Here is a 15363-nt window from a genome sequence, read left to right as displayed (position 1 = left end):
TGAGTTCGTATAATAAAATAATTTCGAATAATTCTATTTATTCAATGGGAAGTATTTAAACACATGTCAGAATTCATTTAGATATAAAATTAGGCTTAGTCTAGAAGATAAAATATCATCAGAAAAGATTCCAACAATTTTCCAGAATGTGATTTCAAATAATATATTTAATGCAAATTAATGTGCATTAAGTTAAGAACATTTTGTATTTACTCAAACAGTATCAAACACTCACAGGTCTTTTCGCAAATTGACAAGATTACAAAAATCTGAAGAAAATCTGTTGAAAGTAGTTTGCTGAATCGCAAAAAGAAATCTAGTTGGGGTCACAATTGATTGACCCTCTGTGTGAAACGAAAAACGGAAAAACGTTTGCATTTAGTTAGCCCAATTACCTTCGCACAGTGGCCGCAGTTCTTATGTTGCAACTATATGTTGCACTTGACACTAAAATGCGAATGTAACTGCAACTGCAACATTTGCATAGCGACCAAGTCCAGTGCGTTCTTCTTTCGGCTTGCTTTGGCCACTTGCAGCAAAGCACTTGCAACAGCAGTCGCGCCACTTGCCCCACTTGTGTGCCTTGCCACACACTTGACAACGCAGTGCGCGAACGCAGCAGAAGAGCAGCAGTGTCTTCAAGTGTCGGCTCGTGGCCAAAATTGGGCAAGTCGGCCAACATCACGTTGAGCAAGGAGGTGGAGGAGGAGGAGGAGGGGGAGGAGAGGGGCAACTGTGGCAGCTCTATTTTTGGTCTGATTGCAGTGGGTGTCAAATCTATGCGGCAAGATTCGTTGACGCCTTTGCCATGTCGCCCAAAATAATCTACGGCAATTGCATATGGCAGGCAGAAAGGCAGGCAATAAACTTGGTCAAGTCCAAAACAACAAGAACAGCTAGAAGGCGCATAAGAGAGGAGGCGGAAGAAGGGAGTGTGGAGGGGGGAACATTGCATCCGCTATGTTGCAGACATAGTTGGAGTCGTGTTCTCGGCGTGGGCGTTTCCAGTTCTTTTTCTTTTACTTTTCCATTTTTTTTTTTTTTTTTGTTTTTGCTCTGCTGCAGTTACTTCAAACCAAAAGTGCTCTTGACATGTTTTTATTAAAGTTTCCTTCTCAACAACAATTTTTTTTCTTTTTGTTTTTCTCTATATTTTTCCGTTGCTCTGGCCGGCTTGTTTGGCCATATGTTGATGGCTCGGACCAAAAACTGCACCAAGCAACGAAAATAAAATTGTCTAGCTGTGTGTGTGTGTGTGTATTTTGTGGCAAAGTTATGTTTATGTTGTGTGCGTGTACAGTTCATGGAATTGCTATTTGAGAGTTGCATTTTGCACCGCCAGCTGATGCCACAAAATGACGCAAAACTACTGCAATCAGATGGTGCAACTAACGGTTACAATCTCCAATCCACAGCTGCATTATTACCAAATTAAATCGCTTCCATTTTGTCCTTAACAAATGCATTTGCGAAATGTAACATTTATGCAATTTAAGCTGGAGCTTTTAGCTTAAATTGAAATTTTAAATCACAAAACATTTAATGTACTTAAAAGCTTACTATACGTTTATGCAGCTTTTAAGCTTCAGCTTTTGTTATAAATAAATTTATGAGCTTTGTCAGTAAGTAACAAGCAACTTTGAAATATTCTTTCAACAAACTTTTTTTTTTTAAAATCGTAATAATTGAAAAGTAATGCACAAAATTGTCGATCAAGTTTATTAAAGTTTTCCGTTAATAAATTCGGCAAACTTATTAACTTTGCTTCAATTGAAGCTGCTTGCTTCAAAGAAGCTTTCAGCTTTAATTAAAATTTTAAAACATACAATACATTTGAAGATTTTGAAAAGCTCACATGAAGCTTTGAAGCAAATGTATAAACAAACTTCGTATTAACTTAAAAGCAAAGCACAAAGCTGTCCATAAAGTTTCTTAAAGCTTTCGGTAAAGAAATGATTATATATATATTAAAAAACTTTGTAGATGGGTTTTTTGTATAAATTTTGTTAAAAGTACTTTAAAGCTTAGACCAGAAAGTATATGTTATCATATTTACTAATATATTAATCAGCTTTGTCAATACCTAAAGTAAGGTAAGGTAAGGTATAATATTTCCATACTGTTTTTCGGTCTTTTAAAAAAAAAGTATAAAAAAAGCTTACTAACTTTTCTTACATCTAAGCAGCTTACTTTGACCGCAAATTCAACTTCCAAAAAAAACAATTAAAATTATCTAAGAATTCAGCTTAGCTAACATAAAACTATATTTTTAAGCAGTTACTTAGTTAATACTCTAGAATTTAAGCTTTTAAAAATAAAGTACAAGCCTTTTAAGCTTTAATCGAAAACTTTAATATATTTTAAGCTAAATGTAAAACTGGGAAATCTAAGCTCAATGTACAAATTAAATTGTAATGTATAAAGTTGTCTGAAGACTTGATTTAAGTCATCTGATATAATTTTTTATAAACAGTAAAGCTAATTAAAGAAAAAACGTACTGATCGAAACGAGCTCAAGTTCATTTCAAGTAAATATACAATTAACCCTCAAAGAAAACACTTAACTTGACCCAAATAGACGGAAAAACACAAGTAAGCAGCAGAAGAACTAAATGCAGAAGGAAATGTAAGAAAAGTGCGCGAAAACTAATGTGAAAGTGGCAAAACAAATGCGAAAATCAATTAGACAGAACAAATTTCCAAATGTCGAAAGCTCGCAAAGTGTTGAAGCGATACAACGACACAAAAAAAAAAACGATGCAATGTTCTGGGAATTGTGAATTGCGAATTAAAAAAGAAGAGAATAAAATAAAAGAACAAAAAAGAGAACAAAATGTAAATAACAATGTGGAAAAAGGTGAAAGGTGACAGGAGAACAAGCTTTCCAGTAGCTAATGCGAACTGCACTAGATACAAAATCACGGCACTTGAGCTCTGACCACAGATAATTGCCCAATGGGCAATCAAAATCAAATCAATTGAGCCGCAGTCAGCAGACAACAGACAGCTTGTTTACACAGCCTTCCCCTTACCCACACCTAACCCAGTCATTGGGCAATGTGAAACTCTATAAACAGTGATACGATATTACAAATATTTAGCCCACATTCCATTGAATAGTTATGCGAGGCATTCCGATTGCAAAGCATAAATATCTCAATGGAAAAACTTTTGCAAGCAAAGGGTTAACGGCACCGTCGAAAAAAAAAAACTAAACCCCAAACTCCAGCGAAAAGAAGAAAAAAATCGTAGAGTTTATTTTGAGGTAGAAAAGCCAAGCAAAACAAAGTCATTGCTAAACAAATAAGACAAAGGATATGGTTCCAGGAATGTAGCACCAAATTAACATAAATTCCGTTTCGAAGGCAAAGATATAGAAAGAGGAAGTAGACGTGGATGTGGAAGTGGAAGTGGTAGGAAGCAAAAGGTAAAAGGTACAAAAATAAAGCAAGCTACTATAGAAGCATGTTGCAAAAAGTTCAACGACGCGAACACAGTCAGCCCCAGAAGAAGGGTGCTGCACACTGTGCTGCACAGTGGGACAAGTGGGGTTGGGGGTGGAGGGTGGAGGGTGGAGGGAGGGTGTATTGTGTCTATGTCTATGTCTATTTTCTATGGCCTGCTCCTTTGCTTTCCTCGCCTTGCCTTGCCTTTCGTTTCGTTTCGTTTCGTTTCCTTTGCTTTCCTTGTGCCTTGCACAGTGGCAACTACAACTACTCGTTGTCGTATTCCCACAAGAAAAATCAATGGAATTGTTTGGTATATTGCGCTATGTTGGGGACACCGCCTCATTGAATGCCTTTTCTCTTGATTTGTCTTTCGTTTCGTTGGATTTTTTCTTTTTTTTGGGTTTGCTCTATTCTATTTTCCTGCTTTCTTCTACATTTTTATTTATTTCTGTTGGTTGTTGTCGCCAGTTGCTTTTTCGGTTTTTCGGCCAAATGAGCGACGACATCGACGACAAATGCTGCAAGTCCGTTTTCCTCATCAACCTCATCGCTACCTTTCTCATCCACCACTCCCCCTTACCACCACATTTCCACTTTCGTCTGCTGTGCTAATGCTGTTGACTCGGTTGACATACTTATTGATGGCACTGTGCAATGCACGACACTGTCTCGTGGGTGTGGTGCGAAGTGTGCAGAGTGCGGAGTGCGTTGAGAGGATATTGCAAAATTCAACCAGGACAAATAGCAGCTGTTCTAACACGAACAAGACTCTACAAAATATGACCATGAAATCCATCTAGCTCCCAATACTAATCCACTATCATGACACAACAGACATACGCAGACAATGGCGTAACTTAGAAAAGCTTTTATTTCATTTTTAAATTACTAAAACGTTTGCCAAACAACTGAGTTTGCTTAGTTGTGTTGCCCAAAACTAAATTCTATATAAAAATTAACATTAAGAAACTTTTATATAATGGAATTTTTACTATATGTATATCTTAACACCACAGACTGTATTAAATAGAAAATATTTAAGTACTGTCCACTTCTATTTTCATATTAACGAAATTATAACATACATACGTATATAAAATATTGTAATCCCCGACAATATCATATTTTGCTTAAATAAATATTTAATGTCTGTATTCAAGTACTTTTATCACTTTCAACCACACTTGTGAAATATTTACATTTATTAATTAATGAAATATTCAACAATTTTAAGCAGAAATTTATCTCAGCCATACAAAAATATTATTATCTTAATCTCAGATATTTGATAACTTTTATTCATTTTAATGTGTGTGCTAAACTTGCTTTATATTAGTAATCTATCATTTACTTGCTGATAAAAAAGTGAGCAGTGCAGATATTTCAATTTTACTATAAAATGTTCTATCATAATAGATATCATTATATTAAAAATTCGTATCACTAATATACATAGTTATCTGGTATTTTAAAGAATTTACTCAATCCCCTTTGACTCTTCATTATGCTTGTATTTAATTGCCGTTAAAAAATGAGCAGTACAAATAAGACTTGCTCCAATGTATACGATTATGAGTAGTGGTAATCGCGCATCGACATGTTCAGTGTCCAGTGCATGATGCATTTCATTGAATTTCTTCTACTCCCCCAAAGCACCGTTTCAAGCAAAGCGATCAACGAGTCAGCAATGCATGACCACAGAATTACTCACCTCACGCTCTTTCTCTCGCTCTCTGTGTTTGCAATGACCACTGCAGGCAGCGCTGCGTCCAAAAGTAAATGGGATATTTGGCTTGCCCAGTAGAGCGGCTACATCGCTGCTGGAGCATCAGCAATAACAGCAACGTAAGGAGCAGCAGAAGTCCATGTAATAATCTTAGCAGCAGTCACACTGTACACAAATGTAACAGTAGGCGGCACACGAAATAAGCTGTAGAAAATGTACTAAACGGCCGCATGGGAATTTCTTTGCATTTATCAAAACGCGGCAGAGCGTCGCAGCCGGCGTCGCAGTCGGCGCAAACACGTGAGAGCGCCAACTGCGCAGGCAAACAAAAAAAAAAACACAAAAAACACACACGAAAAAAAACTTGCAAACACTTCTTTTTGTTTTTGCTGCTGTTTTTGCCGTTGCTTTTGTTATTGTGGTGGTCGCAGTTGGGTGGCGTCTCTCACTCTTCTCTCTCCCACAAACGTACAGGGAGCAAGACACACACAAAAAAAAACCGTAAATTTTGAGTTGTTCCGTTTGTTTTCGAATGCTGAGCTGATGCTGTTGGTGTTGTTGACAAGTATTTTTCACAATAAACTCATTATTATAAATTCGTTGACTGGCTTTACATTAATTTTCGATTTTACCACAATTGGGCAAACAGCTGTCGATGTAATTGTTGTTGTTATTGTCGCTTTGGCTGCTGCTGCGCCCTGCGCGTCATCTTCTTGCACTTGTTATTGTTGTTGCCGAAAAGGAGACGCGTGCTGTTTTAATTTGCTTTGCTATTCGCTTCAATATCATACACAAAACTAACACTAAAGATGTTCACTAATAACAACAACAAATCCCGTTAGCAATAGTTTTTAAACAAAATAGTCACAAAAAAAACGGTTGGACAACAACAAACATTTGAACGACTGACGCGACCGCGACACGGACACAACTTGACGGCTGGTGAAAAACTGCTCTTTCCCAATAAGAAAGAGAGTACAACACGACCGAATAGCAGTGTCGGCGGCAGCGAAGCGCTGTCGGCGTCGCAGCTGTCACGCGCGTTGCTTTTGTTCTTCTTGTTGTTGTAAGTTGCGTTCTATGCTTTTGTTGCTGTCGTCGTCGTTGTACACAACCTTTTCTGTATGAGTGTGTCGGTCTTTTGGTTTTTGCCTTTTTTTTGCACAACGAGAGAGCCGGAGAGAGAGAGATAGAGAGAGAGAGAGCGCCGTCGCTCTCAGACTTGCTGCTCAACAGTTGTTTGTGTTAACAGTGCGCTGTTAACACAGCCCAACAGCTGTGGACCAACTACATTATAACATAGCACAAATAAATGCAGTTAACAGCGCACTGTTAAATTTAATTGACAAGCATTAAAAACGCTATGTTAACAACTAACAGCTAAAGCTAGGAAAAAGGCAAGCGAGACTTTTAAATTTTTAAACACTGTAAAGAAGGTGGAGTGGGAGTGGTCAACTAAAGCAGCAGCTCTCCCCCCACCACCCTTCCCAGCTCCATCGACGATGGCAACGCTGTCTGGCTCGACAACAACAATTAACGGCATTCCAATGTGTCTGGCCGCTTTGCTGCAGACTGACGGGAAATTTCAAAAATTTCAATTCACAAAAATTGAGAGAGGAATGCGCCCATTCACATGTACTCGCTATGTGCACTCGCATGTCCTTCTTTTGTCCGTCTATCTGCCTTTCTGCCTGTCTGTCCCACTGTGCAGGTGTGTCGCCATGTGCAACTGTGCATGTCCTGCCTTCCGGACAAAATGTCTGGCAGCAACAGAAGCAGCAGCAACAGCAGACACGCCCCCCTCAGCAGCTTTCGCTTTCATAAATTTGTAGCTTGGTATGAAACTTAAATTAAAATGTTATCATCAAATGGCTATATGACAAGTTTTATTTAAAAATTCCATGAGCAGAGCAATGTAAAAGAAGGTTTTCAATTGATATACATAAATATTAGACAGTCAAAATGGCAGCTCAATCTGCAATACACATAAAAATATAAACACAAATGCATACATTTGTCTTCGCTTCAATATGATGCACTTGAAAAAACTAGGATACCCCTTGCAATGCTTCTTGGTGACGTTAATGCAGGCATGAACATATTTCTTGCAATGTAGATTTTACGAGCACACAACAACAAGTTGCATACGTATTAGCGAGTTAACGGATCAGCCTAAGAAAGTGTTGTTGCTCAACTGAACGCATAGGCTGAGAATACGAAGGAACATGCAAAATTGTTTTTGTATTTTGCTTGTCCAATGCACTGAGCAGCAAAATTGCTTTTGTTTTTTGCTTTTGCAATTCTGTTTGCATTTACTTTTGTTGATTGCTCTTCGTAATGCAAAAACAAAATTAACTGTAAGAGAGCAATGGCGTGAGCTTTCGCTTTACATGAAAATTCATAATTTTTAATTGATACTAGTATTAAAAGGAAAATATCTTCGGCTGCAGTGAGCTTAGTAACATAGGGAATAAATGTGTATTATTTGTTGATTGTTATTGAACGCTTCAATAGAATAATAAGAAGGGAAATTTTATTTATGTAAACATTGTAAATGAAATAAAAAAGTTAAATCTTAAAACAGGCGAAAGCAATTTCGATATCGAGTTTCAAATAGCCGCAACGTAAACGGACAACATCTGATTTTGACATGTCAAATGCAAAGAGACAGAGAGAGAGAGAGAGAGAGAGAGAGGGAAGTATGCCGGATATACTCGAGTGCTGTCAATTCGCATGCACATCGACATCATAGACATGCTGGTGAAGCATCTGCATCACCTTCGCATAGCTTTCATGATTTAACAGTAAAGCACTTGATGCATCAGCATCCATCAGCACTCTCGGATCATCAACGAGGACACTTCAACTACAACAACAGCAATAGCATGCTAAAATCAAGGCGAAAGAGAGAGAGAGAGAGAGAGAGAGAGAGAGAGAAACATTGCAATTACAATAATGCATATAGGATAGGAGGAGGACAACATAGTCGTCATCCAGGCTGAAGTGTGCCCAAGTTGCCATCGTTGATGCCAATGCTGATGTTGATTCCGATGATGATGCTGATGTTGATGCCGATGCCGATGCCAGAGCCAACACATCACATGCCATGAAACAATAAATGAAGCAAGCGTCGTTTGACGTTGACTGACCAGACGGAATAGCCAGGACATACATACAGGACATTCATGGCCCCAAACACACAACCACACACACACACACACACTCAAAACACTGCGATACACGGAGTGATGCACTTAGAGAAAAGACATACTACAAAATGCACTCTACATATGTATTTTCTTTTTATTATAATATACTTATTATAATATATATTTTTTTTATACATAGTTGTTATATTTATTTACATTTGTTATCTACTTATATATTTTTTCTATATACTTATGTTTTTATAATTCATTTATTTTAAATTATTTTTTTAATGCTGTTTGTTTTATATATGTTTATATAGTACATTTTATATTTTCTTTATTATTTTATTTAATTTACTTATTTTATTCGTTTTCAATTCTTTTTTACTTTTTCTGAAAATTGGTTGGTTTGTTCTAAACTCTTTGGTATATTTCAAATGTAGTACTTCAATGATTTAGCAAATATGGCGTTCGGTATATTTAAGAATTTTTGAGGTATATTTTAACAATAATACCCCAGTTTTTTTGCTTTTATTCTTTCGACAACCAGCCAAATCCTATAAATTTATGTGCTAGTTATTATAATATCATTTCATAACCTTTATTATAAAATACATATATTTTTTTAAACAACTTTTATTTCTAATGCAATTATACATAAACATTTTTTCCCCACTACTTGAACATAATTTTCTATCAATATTTTATAATTATAATGCTTAATTTGGTTTTTTTTTTAAATTTGTATGTAAAACATTATTTATTATTACAATTCTTCAATTTTTTGAAACCATCATATTTTTTATTGTGTATTAAATAATCGTTCAGCAGTTAATTTATATGATTTTAAAGTTGTATTTATTTATTATTAATTTGATTGTTATTTGTAGTATAATATTATTATTTCTTTAAGGACTAGCACTGAAAATGAATAATAGTAAAGTTAACGATTATTCAATAAATATTTTAATTTTGTAATCTACTCCAACTAAGACGAATTTCTCTCAGTGTTCTTTTTAGTAATAAATTAATTTACTTATGAACCACAAAAAAGATTTTTCCTGAATGAGTGTGAATAACTGCGAAATTATTTGTTTAGTTTGCTTTGAATAGAATTTGTAATCCAAGTTGTCATAAATTTGTGGCAGTGTAGCCGTCAGGTGCTGAGGATAGTTGTTGCTGGCAATGAAGTGGCCCATGGACCGTGTCGCTTGGTCAGTGATTACACGTCCTCATAAACAACAACATAAATGCCAGCGCCGTCTAAGTTGTAAATGCCAGGCCAAGGTGATGCATCGTCCAGTCCAGGAGAAGGAAGACAAAGTCGAGTCAGAGTCAGAGTCTGAGATGGAGGATAAGCAACTATCTGTTGGACTAAAGCACATGGACTGCTTATCATGTGGCTCGGCGGCAGATTTATGTGGCAGGACTTTAGTTTTAATTTAGCAAAGCCGCCAAATTATTAAGACAGGCTCGTAAGCGGTTTGTGGCATGCCACACACACACCAATTCATGCAACACTCACTGTGTCGTGTGCTTTGTCGCAACTGTACGGAGACAACATGCAACGTCCAACGTGCAATGTGCAATGTGCTGTGTGCTGTGTGCAACGTGCAGCGTACAACGTGCCACAAGGACGACAAAGTCAATAAATTTTGTGGCAGTGGATTGGCCAACGAGCTGCACTTATTTAACCAGGCTATATTCCCATCTTCATCCTCATCCTCATCCCCATCCTTATCCACTCTCTGAGGCACTTCATCTCCATTCTTCTGCTGTTGCACCACCTGCCATCCCGCCTCCGCCTCCGCCCCCGTCCACGAAAGTGTCTCGAGTAGCTCCACTCTCATTGTCCCAGGTGTCTATTTTAGTTGCTTTTAACTTTGTTATGGCCAACGACGTCTTACAAGCTTTTAAGCATAATGTGCTGCTGCTGCTGGCAAAGCCAGCAAAGCAGCAAGTATACGACTCGTTGTCCTTGTCGTCCTACAACATAGTTAACTTCATCTCAGAGGTGTGGTCAGTTGGCCATCGTCCTGAGCTGAGCTGAGCTGAGCTGCTGTTCAGATTTTGTGACCCACTAACCAAGCTCAAGGATAACATGACGCAAATGCAGCAACGATTATTCACAAGAAAGCCATAACAACAGCATGGTTAAAAAAAGTCATCATTAAGCTTTGAGATTAAGAGCGGAATAAATGATGTGAGAAACTTCATAAATGTCATAAATTTTAGAGTGACCGTTCTTAGCAAATTTTATGCACCTAAATTTGGCAAGGAAATGGCAAAAAACCCAAAAAAAAAGTTTTTCCACAATACAATTATTAAAAGAAACAGATAAACTCACATTCATTGCTTATTTCGATGACTTGGCTGCAATATTTTTTTTAATTTAAATTTCATATGCTGTCCTGAGATTCCACAGTTTTCATTAATGATATTTCTCTTCACGAGAAAGTGCTTCAGTCTCCTTTTTTTTGCATTTGCCAATATCAGTTCGATAAAAAATTATTGTATATTTCTTTGACATCCGATATCGGTGTATAGATATTAATTTATTTTCAGATGTCAAAACAAAACAAACAAAAATTATTGACGGACTTTTTTTAAATGGAGTTGAGCGGAAAAAAGGCTTTTTTTTTGCTCATCTGGGAACACCGCTTTACTCTTCATTTTGTTTGTTTAATAATATTTGCGATTCTTTTATTAGATTCTAAAATGTAGAAGTCGAATAAAATTAAAGAAAATTCAACTTCAAACTAAATAAATATTCTGAAGAATTAACCCTCAAGTGCTCTGTACAGTCTCTAGACGCGAAAAGGTGTTTTAACACCGATTTTCGACGTCCTTATTGCTTTTCGTTGATTTTTCTAACTCAGGCAAGTCCAAATATTATATTCGTTTCCATTTGCAATAGATGACGAAGCTTTCGCCAGCTGCTGCTATCGTTTGAAGTTGAGAAAGTCTCCTAAAACAATTTTTTGTTCTAATATTTTTAGAAGTTTGTGGTCAAAACAAAATTACTGTCGTGTTGCTGATAGTCTCAAGGACCCACAAAACAACAGAAATCGTTAGCTTTTTATTACTTTTATAAGGTTTAGGAGGTCCGAAGTTTTTGTCCTATAAATCTCAATTCGCGCAAAGTCTAAAGTTTGTCTGAAACAAACCTTTACTCTTAGGTACTAGAAGGTGAAAAAATAAATAAAATACAAAAATACAAAAGTTATCATATCTTATAACATAATAGAAAATGAAACTCAATTTTCCGTAATAATAATGTTGCGCAATATTCCAAAAATTTAATATTCTTGTATTATATATCCAGATTAGAAATTAAAATTCAACGAAGTATATCTCATTTTTTATTAAATAAATATTCAGAGATATTAAATTATTTTTAATTTTTAGTCTTAAATATGAACTTAATAAATATATATAAGTTTGATTTTTTACATTTTGAAATTAGAATTTTAGTTTCCCGTCAACTTTTATTTTGTAAATATTAAAATATATAAAAAAATATTTATTATACTTCGTAAATTCTTACTTGGATTCAAGAAAGAGAAATTTAATGTAAATAACATATTATATTTCAGGTTTTAGATTCAGTAAAGTTAAACTGACTCTAAATTACATAATAAAGAAAATATTTTATATTTTACATATTACAGTCGATATTTGCTTTTTGACATAAATGCACTTATTTGAATAAACTATATTTCGCCTTTTAAAATATAAGCTTTTCAGTTAATCTCAATTTTTTTTTTTTATGAAGGAAAATAAAACGTGAATTTTGTTGTCAATTCAGAATTAAATTATTAAAGTATACATAAATATATTATTTATATTTTTTTATTTCTTCCACTATTGCTCGAATAACAACTGTATTTCCGTTAAAATTGAAAAGAACAAAACAAAGCAGGATATAAAAATGAGACTTGTAGAAAATTGGTTTAGTCAGCAGAGCTGAGAAATCATTAAATCGAAGAGAGTTACGAGCAAAGATAGAAACAATCACAAATACCCGAAATGCTGATGATTGAGGTGGATGCTTAACCTTTAAATGGAACAACAACAACAACAACAATAGGAAAAGGCAACCACAGTAACGTAGATTATAGAATAGGGAAAAGCAGCACCTTGATACTAAATGTGATCACGCAGTGCGCATAAACAACGAATGCCGCGTAAAAGTTATAAAAACAACAACAGCAGCAGCTGTGTCGCTTAGATGGGCATGAAGCTCAAGTAGGCAGGTGAGAGTGTTGGGGTTAGACCTGGGGAGAGGGGGAAAGGCATTGCCGCAGTGGCACAACTGAACTATAAACCATAAGAATAAGACGTGCGAAGTGATAATCATAAAATAGGCAAAAGGTTCGGCCACAACAAACTATGTAAAGCGCTACAAAGCAGTGGAAAAATTAACAAACACAAAAAGAAAACATATGCTAAATTTAAGAATAACATTTTGAATTGAACTAAGATGGTTTATTCTTAAATAAAAATCAAAATTCCACAAGAAAATCTAAATTGCCCAAACTTTAAATTCAAGATATAACTTTTATTGCAACTATAGAAAAATCTCAAAATTGAACCAAGAAAGTGAAATCTTATCAACACCAAAAATTAGGCTTTAATTTTTAGAAAAGGGAATTCCAACATTTGAAATTCCAAAATTAAAAAATCCTTTTTTTAATAAAAATAACAAAGTTTTTTAACTTTGAGCTTTGCGATCTTAAAACAATACTTTTAATCTCTAAACCATGATTGATTTAAGATTTTTTCAATCTAAAAATCATGTTTCAAGACAAAGCATTTTTCAAATATGATTCTAATCTTAAAATACGATTTATTTTAGTCTTAAAATGCAAATTCAACACTAAAATCTTTTTTTAACATTTTTTCTTTACAAATTTTATTTCAAGATTTTTTGAAATCTGAAATCAACATTTGTAATCTATTTTTCAATCTAACTTTTTTATCTCTGTGTAAATATAGATTCCATTAACATTTTTTATACATATAATTCATTTTTTTTTACTATATATGTAATATAGCAGAAGAAGAAAAAATAGTATATATGTATATAATAACAGAAGAAGAAAGAGGAGAATATTTCTAAAAAAGTATTTATTTATTAATGTTTTAAATATATAAAAAAATACAAATTAAAAATAAAATAAAAGTACCCAATCTGTAAATATAAAAAAACACGCAAATGAAACCCAAAGAATATGTGAAGGAAATTATAAAGTAAGAGAAATTTGAGTTTTAATAATACAACAGAAAATTCTTCTTTGAATTTGGAGTCTAACCTAATGAACTTTATAATTTTTATTTAATTTACATTATGAATTTGTAAAATATATTTAGAACTAAGAAAATACTCAAAAATCTTAATCCTGATATTCCTAAAATCAGAATTAAAATTGAATATCAAATGGTTAATTTTCCAAAGAAAGATTCGATTGAATTTTCAAAAGCTCTTTCAAAAATTATAAGTAATAATCAATTTTTATAAAAATAAATAAAACAATCTTAAAATAAAGTGTTGTTTTTATGTATACATATGTTCTGTCTGTTATGTATACATTAATCTTTCTTGTGATAATTTGATTGTCTTAATATGTTAAAATGTCGGATAAAAAGAAGTTTGATGATAATAAATTTATACTTGAAGTCCATTTTTCTGTATGTATGAGAAGATGAATCACGTTGTTGTCTACCTTTATTTAATATAATATAATCTAAATATAAATGTTTTTTCTATGTTCTATGAGAAACGATGAACATCGCGAAAATGAAAGTAGGGTGCATACAGAACATATGACAGATTATTTCAAACATACGCTTTTTGGGACGGGCAATGGTTCCCCATTTCCTGTGTGTCCTAAGTCCTGTGACCTGTGTAGGTGTAGAGACTAAGTGTGTGTGTGTGTATGTGTGTGTGTGATGCTGTGATGTTGGCCGCACACAGAGAGAATCGTGTAAGCAATGCGCGGTACGTGTACTCAACACACAGTACTCATTACACACACACGCGCCGATGAAAAGCCAACTGAATGAAACACCTGTGTCAAGGTGTTGACAACAACAACAACAACAACAACAACAACAACAAGAACAAGCGAAACAACAACTGCCAAGATATGGAGGAGCCTTGGCAAACGATGTATTGTTGTGCCATTAGCGTAACTTTTGCAGCCAGTCGACGGCACATAAAACGCCATTCGAGAATTGGGCAATGGGACGTGCGTTGCTGCCGCATGTTGCAAGGTGGCAACGGTTCGCTACACGGACAGTGTCAGCCAAAATTAATCAGAGTTTCAATCAAACATAAAATAAACGCCGAGATTTGCGAATGTGTTGCAACGGAAATGTGTTAAGTGCCAACTGACAACAGGACAGCAACAAAATATACAAAATACGAGAAAGGAACCTACAGTCGAGCGTACTCGACTGTGAAACACCCGCTACCTATTGTGAATAAACCCAAAACATTGCTTTATTATTCCTTATATATCCTTAAAATATACCAAAATAATACACTAAGAAATACAAAAATATACCGAGTGCCTTATTTAGTATATCGATATACCATTACATATAAAATATACATATTCCCAATAAAACCTAAACATTATAACAAAATAATATACTAAAAAAATACTCTAACATTCACAATATACCATACAGTAGTAAATATACCAGATTGGTAAGTGCCAACCCACAAGAACAAAATATACAAAATACGTGAAAGAAAGCTGGAGTCGAGCGTACTCGACTGTGAAACACCAGCTACCCATTGTCAATAAAACCAAAACATTGCTTTTTAATATATATTTCAAGTGTTTTGTTTAGTATATCTATATACTTCAATGAAATCAAACCATTGCGATATTATTCTTAAAATATACCAAATTAGTGCACTAAGAAATACAAAAATATACCGAGTATTTAGTATATCGATATACCATTACGTATAAAATATACCTATTCCCAATAAAATCTAAATATAATAATATACTGAAAAAATACT

The 15363-nt window shown here is 34.6% G+C and overlaps 1 protein-coding gene across 7 annotated transcripts in view; it reads right to left on the bottom strand.

The window, feature by feature from the left end:
- Nucleotides 1-6111, bottom strand: part of LOC132796958 (uncharacterized protein CG43867) — a 176308-nt gene extending 170197 nt beyond the window's left edge. For all 7 annotated transcript variants that reach the window (XM_060808331.1, XM_060808333.1, XM_060808332.1 and 4 more), the window contains exon 1: nucleotides 5161-6111. The gene's annotated coding sequence lies outside the window, so the exon portion shown is untranslated. The remainder of the gene's footprint in view (nucleotides 1-5160) is intronic.
- Between the last annotated feature and the right edge of the window lie 9252 nt (nucleotides 6112-15363).

The sequence above is a fragment of the Drosophila nasuta genome, chromosome X (assembly GCF_023558535.2).
Source record: "Drosophila nasuta strain 15112-1781.00 chromosome X, ASM2355853v1, whole genome shotgun sequence".
Taxonomy (NCBI): Eukaryota; Metazoa; Arthropoda; class Insecta; order Diptera; family Drosophilidae; genus Drosophila; species Drosophila nasuta.
This window is presented reverse-complemented; position numbering and strand designations above follow the sequence as displayed.